Here is a 6,000-nt window from a genome sequence, read left to right on the forward strand (position 1 = left end):
CTCAACCGGGGCCTTCAGGTACACAGCCACCTCGTGGTCCTATAGGTCAGCATCCTGATCCTTATGACACCTGGGGTGATGATACCTCTACTGACACCGATGATTTGCCTTCACCACCCTCTCCTGTGGAGAGTAGAAAGCGTTCCCCTCCTGAGGACCTCTCTTTCATAAATTTTGTGAAGGAAATGTCGGAGTTGGTCCCTTTTCAGCTTCAATCTGAACAAGATGACAGGCACCAGATGATGGAGTTGCTCCAATTCTTGGATGCCCCCAAAGTCATCACCTCTATTCCAATTCATCAGGTTTTTCCGGACCTTCTAAAAAAGAATTGGGAATCCCCTGGATCTGTTGCTCCAGTAAATAAAAAAGCTGACTCTACCTATCTCGTACAGTCAGCACCTGGCTTTCAGAAACCACAATTAGACCATCACTCTGTTGTGGTAGAATCAGCTCAAAAGAAAGCTAAACGAATAAAGCCACATTCTTCCATACCTCCTACTAAGGAAAATAAATTCCTAGATAGTATAGGTAGGAAAGTATACCAAGGAGCTATGCTGATTTCCAGAATAGCTTCTTATCAATTATATATGACCCAATACAATAGGGTCATCTTGAAACAAATGCAGGAGTACTCAGATGCCTTGCCAGAGCAGTTCCAGCCTCAGCTTCAATCCCTACTAAATAAAGGGTTTGAAGCTGGGAAGCATGAAATAAGAACTGCTTATGACATCTTTGATACTTCCACTAGACTTTCTGCTACTGCCATCTCTGCCAGACGCTGGGCTTGGCTTAAGTCTTCTGACCTTCGCCCGGAAGTTCAGGACAGGCTCTCTGATTTGCCCTGTCTAGGGGATAATTTATTTGGTGAGCAAATTCAGCAAATAGTTGCTGAACTAAAAGATCATCATGAGACACTGAAACAGCTCTCATCTATTCCTTCTGACTTGCCTTCTAAACAACCATTTAAGAAGGACTCCAAAAAGTCATTCTTCCGTCCACGGAAGTATTATCCCCCACTAGCCAAGTCTAAGCCTGCGAGGCCTTACCATAGAGCTCAGTCTCGCCAGTCTCGAAAACAAAAGCCCGCAGCAGCTCCACAACCTGGCCCTGCATCGGGTTTTTGACTTTCAATTAGAGAGCAGATGCCACATCCCTCTTCCAACCATACCAGTAGGAGGTCGGTTAGGTCATTTTCTACAAAAATGGCACCATATCACCACGGATCAATGGGTGATAGCGATAATTGCACAGGGTTACCACCTCAACTTCCTGTCTCTCCCTTCGGACTCCCCACCCCAGCAGGCGTGGAGACTCACCGATCACTCTGTTCTTCTACAGCAGGAAGTATCACTTCTCCTCCAGTCAAATGCTATAGAACCCGTTCCTCTCTCACAACAAGGACTAGGGTTCTACTCCAGGTACTTTCTGATCCCAAAAAAGTCAGAAGGACTTCGGCCAATCCTGGACCTACGGGCCCTCAACAAGTACCTTTACAGAGAGAAGTTCGAGATGGTAACCTTGGGCTCGCTTCTCCCTCTGCTGCAAAGAGGGGACTGGCTCTGCTCTCTAGATCTAAAAGACGCCTACACTCACATTGCGATAACTCAATCTCATCGCAAATACCTCCGTTTTTTAGTAGGACGAAATCACTACCAATACCGAGTGCTACCTTTCGGCCTGGCATCCGCACCACGGGTCTTCACCAAATGCCTCGTGGTGGTTGCACCGTTCCTCAGGAAGGAAGGTGTCCACGTCTACCCCTACCTGGACGATTGGCTAATCAGGGCCCCAACCCAGCAAATCGCTCGGTCCTCCCTGACCCTGACAATTCAAACTCTACTTTCTCTAGGGTTTCTTGTCAATTACGAGAAATCTTATTTAGTCCCATCTCAAACCTTATCCTTCATTGGGGCAGACTTGGACACCTTACAGGCCAAAGCCTTCCTTCCTCATCAACGAGTTCAAATCCTTGTGTCCCTAGCTTGCCAGTTGCAGTCTCAACGCACAGCAACAGCTCGCCAATTCCTCATTCTGCTGGGACACATGGCCTCCTCAGTTTATGTAACTCCCATGGCCCGCCTGGCCATGAGAGTCATGCAATGGACTCTGAGATTGCAATGGGCCCAAGCTGTTCAGCCTCTGTCCTCCATTGTTCGCATCACCGATGCACTCCGTCTGTCTCTTGTCTGGTGGACAAATCAATCCAACCTCCTACAGGGCTTGCCTTTTCTTCCACCAGACCCTCAGATAATCCTCACCACCGACGCTTCCAACATCGGTTGGGGAGCCCATGTAAACAATTTACAAACTCAAGGGTTCTGGTCACCAGAGGAAGCCAAACACCAGATAAATTTCCTGGAACTGAGAGCAATCCGATATGCTCTCAGGACCTTTCAAGATTGCCTATCGAACCACACAATCTTAATTCAGACGGACAACCAGGTGGCCATGTGGTACATAAACAAGCAGGGAGGCACAGGCTCCTTCCTTCTGTGTCAGGAAGCTGCGCAGATTTGGGCAGAAGCCCTCTCCCACTCCATGTACCTCAGGGCCACCTACTTACCGGGAGCAGACAATGTATTGGCAGACCAGCTGAGCTGCGTCTTCCAACCACACGAGTGGTCACTCGACCCCTTGGTAGCGACCTCTCTGTTTCACAAATGGGGTTATCCCCATATAGACCTCTTTGTGTCCCCTCAGAACCACAAAGTGGACAATTATTGCTCTCTCATTCGGAGCCAGCACTCTCGGCCGAAGGATGCATTCTCCCTCACGTGGACAACCGGTCTGCTTTATGCATTCCCTCCACTTCTTCTTCTGTCGAAGACTCTCGTGAAGCTACGTCAGGACAGGGGAACTATGATCCTGATAGCACCGCACTGGCCACGCCAAGTGTGGTTTCCCATACTTCAGGATCTCTCCATCCGCAGGCACATTCCTCTGGGAAAGGACCCGCATCTGATCACTCAAAACGATGGATGCCTCCTCCATCCCAACCTCCAAGCCTTGTCCCTGACGGCATGGATGTTGAAAGGTTAGTCCTTCAGCCATTTAACCTTTAGGATTCAGTTTCTCGTGTCCTGATCGCTTCACGAAAGCCTTCCACAAGAAAATCTTATTCTTACAAATGGAAAAGGTATACATCATGGTGCACTTCTCAGTCCCTTGATCCCCTTTCCTGTCCAATTTCTAAATTCTTGGACTATCTCTGGCATCTATCAGAATCAGGTCTAAAGACCTCTTCTATTAGAATGCATGTCAGTGCGGTAGCCGCCTTCCATAAAGGTATCGGGGGTGTCCCTATTTCAGTACAACCCCTTGTAACACGCTTTCTTAAAGGTTTGCTCCATTTGAAGCCACCTTTACGCCCTCCGGCCCCTTCTTGGGACCTTAATCTGGTTCTTGGTCGCCTTATGAAACCTCCTTTCGAACCTCTTCACTCCTGTGACCTAAAATATCTCACATGGAAAGTGTTATTCCTTTTGGCTATCACTTCAGCTCGCAGGGTTAGTGAATTACAGGCCCTAGTTACCTATCCGCCTTACACTAAACTCCTGCAGGACCGGGCGGTACTCCGCACTCACCCTAAATTCTTACCTAAGGTAGTTTCGGAGTTTCATATTAATCAATCCATTATACTACCTATCTTTTTTCCCAGGCCCCACTCCAACTCCGGGGAACAGACTCTGCATACCCTTGACTGTAAACGTGCTCTAGCTTTCTATCTAGACCGTACAGTTGCCCACAGGAAGAGCACTCAATTATTTGTCTCTTTCCATCCTAACAAGTTAGGACATCCTGTGGGTAAGCAGGCTCTTTCCTCCTGGTTGGCGGACTGCATCTCATTTTGCTATCAGCAAGCTGGCATTCCTTTCCAAGACCGTGTCAAAGCACACTCTGTGAGGGCCATGGCGACTTCAGTAGCACACCTTCGATCGGTGCCGCTTCCTGACATCTGCAAGGCTGCCACCTGGAGTTCCCTCCATACATTTGCAGCCCATTATTGCTTGGACAAAGCTGGAAGACAGGATTCCATCTTCGGCCAGTCTGTCTTGCGTAACCTTTTTCCAGCATGATGTACCAACACCCTTCCACCTCCCGGTAGGGTGCGGATGCCCTCTACCAAATTTCACCCCAGTTGTTGTGCCTGTTGCACGCTGTTGGGTACATTTGGTGCAGGTTCGGACATCCTCAGCTCGGTACTCACCCATTTGTGAGGACAACCATCCTGCTTGTCCTGTGAGAAAGCAAATGTTGCTTACCTGATGTAACAGGTGTTCTCACAGGACAGCAGGATGTTAGTCCTCACGAAACCCGCCCGCCACCCCTCGGTGTTGGGTTAGTTTTTATTTTATTTTCGGCACTGCCGGTAGCTTTGAAACAAGACTGAAGGGAGACCCCTGCTGGCTGCAGGGTTAGTGCCGTGCTGGGCATGCCCAGTAGGGGCCAGTCAAAGTTCCTGAAACTTTGACAGAAGTTTTCCGTGGTTGGGCTCCATCCTCGATGTCACCCATTTGTGAGGACTAACATCCTGCTGTCCTGTGAGAACACCTGTTACATCAGGTAAGCAACATTTGCTTTCTCTGCATTGTCTCATCTCTCGCCTCATAGATCCTTGGCCTACCCCGCACTGCAGACCACTACCGGATCTACTCTCACTGGCCTTTCCATCCAGGCTTGGGTTTTCGGCCTACCCCGCTTCGCGATCCTCTACCGGACCCATCTCCCTCTCAGGACCTGGAGAGACTGTGTAACTGCCTTTTCTACTCTGCAGCCTTCAGATGGAGCATTGCCATCAGACATCTCCTCTTCTGGCTGGGATCATTGCCCCTTCCTCGGGTTACCATCTACGTTGCAGTACAATAAAGACTAACTTTCTCTGTGTCCATCTCTGCTCAGAGCTAGCCTATCGCCGCAAGAGATGGCACCTCCCACAGGGCTCCGCCCTGTGGGAGGTGCCATCTCTTGCGGCGACCAAGGGCCCACGCCTCAATGTCCAAAACACAACAGATTGCTAACTCCATGGACCCGGCTCAGCTCTCAGCCTTACAGGCCATTCCTGGCCTGACCCGGCCCAGCGGATTGCAGAGCAACAGAAATCTCTGGAGACACTAGCCACCGCTTTCAACCAGTTGAATGCCCAACTGAATACCCCGACAGTTCCAGAGAAAGATTCTTCTCCTCAAATGGTTGCAGTTTGCATCACTGTACCTCTTCCAACTCCTACACGCTTCTCTGGTGATGCCCAGATGTGCAGGGGTTTTATTAATCAGTGCTGTCTCGTTGCAACCGAACTACTTTCCCAATGCTGTTTCCAAGACTACCTATATCCCATCGCTTCTTGGTGGAAGAGCCCTGGCCTGGGCTTCACCTCTCTGGGAATGCAGCGACCCTGTTTTAAATGATCTGACTGACTTCTTGAACCTGTTCAAATCAGTATTTGATGATTCAGCACGTCAGACCATCGCAGGGTCTACTCTTCTTCACCTTCAACAAGGAAGTAAGCCTTTACCAGACTATGTTATTGAATTCAAGACACTAGAATCTGAGCTCCATTGGGACTTGGGATGACTACGTGCTATATTTTTAGAGGGCCTCAACACCCATATAAAAGACGAAGTAGCGGCTCAGGACTTGCCAGACACCCTAGAATCTCATTGATTTAGCTGGGAGAGTCGATCACAGGATACGCGATCAGACTCAAGAGGCAAAGTGTCATAAGAAGCACTCTATGGGAGGTAATCGCCCTCGAGCCATGCACACGACTTCAGCCCAATCTTCTGCGCCCAGTGACGAAGAAGAAGAACCTATGCAGTTAGGATGCAGTCACCTGACCTCTAAAGAGAGACGTTTTCGCAGATGCTCAGGTCTCTGTAAGTACTGCGGCCAATCCAGCCATGCTGTCCAGACCTGCCCTATCTGTCCAGGAAAAGGCCAGACCTAGGATCTGCTGGAGGACTTCTCCTAGGTCTAACTGCACCTTCTCCTCCATTATCTCTC

The sequence above is a fragment of the Rhinatrema bivittatum genome, chromosome 3, assembly GCF_901001135.1.
Source record: "Rhinatrema bivittatum chromosome 3, aRhiBiv1.1, whole genome shotgun sequence".
Taxonomy (NCBI): Eukaryota; Metazoa; Chordata; class Amphibia; order Gymnophiona; family Rhinatrematidae; genus Rhinatrema; species Rhinatrema bivittatum.